Below are 619 nucleotides of genomic sequence, written 5' to 3'. Positions count from 1 at the left end.
GAGTACGTGATCGCTATAAAATACTATCTTAAAAACAATCTCAAGGGAGTATTTGGTTCAACTCATAAAGGTATGAGGTATGAGTTTGGAATGAGCCAAACCCATACCAAGTGTTTGTTTGGCAAAAATAGGGGTTTCATACCCATACCTCAAACCCATGAGGTATGGGTTTCTCATACCCAAGGGGGAGGTGGGTATGAGATTGATACCCATGGGTATCAAGTATTAAAACCAAAAAACATGAAAAAAACTTAAATGAAACATTTTAAATAAATTTTTTTTTACATTTATTTGATTAACTCTTCATTTTCATGATTTTTTAGTATCAAAAATAATTATTATCAATGTTGTATTTTAGATTTTTTTTTAACTTTGATGAAGTTCGATCCCATTCCACCCGAAATTGAAACAAACACATGGTATGAGGAATCAAGTTCTAAACCCATACCACCCAGGTATGATTCCTGATTCCAAACCCATACCCACGCGCGAACCAAACACCCCCTTAATAATACTCAAAAAAGCCATTGTTAAGATATAACTCGGGCAACGCCCGGGCTTAAACACTAGTTTGTTTATATGTTAGAATATGTATGTTTGTAACAAAAAAAAAAAAAGT

This window comes from Silene latifolia, chromosome Y (genome assembly GCF_048544455.1).
Source record: "Silene latifolia isolate original U9 population chromosome Y, ASM4854445v1, whole genome shotgun sequence".
Taxonomy (NCBI): Eukaryota; Viridiplantae; Streptophyta; class Magnoliopsida; order Caryophyllales; family Caryophyllaceae; genus Silene; species Silene latifolia.
The sequence above is the reverse complement of the archived record's forward strand: the minus strand, read 5'-3'. Positions refer to the sequence as shown.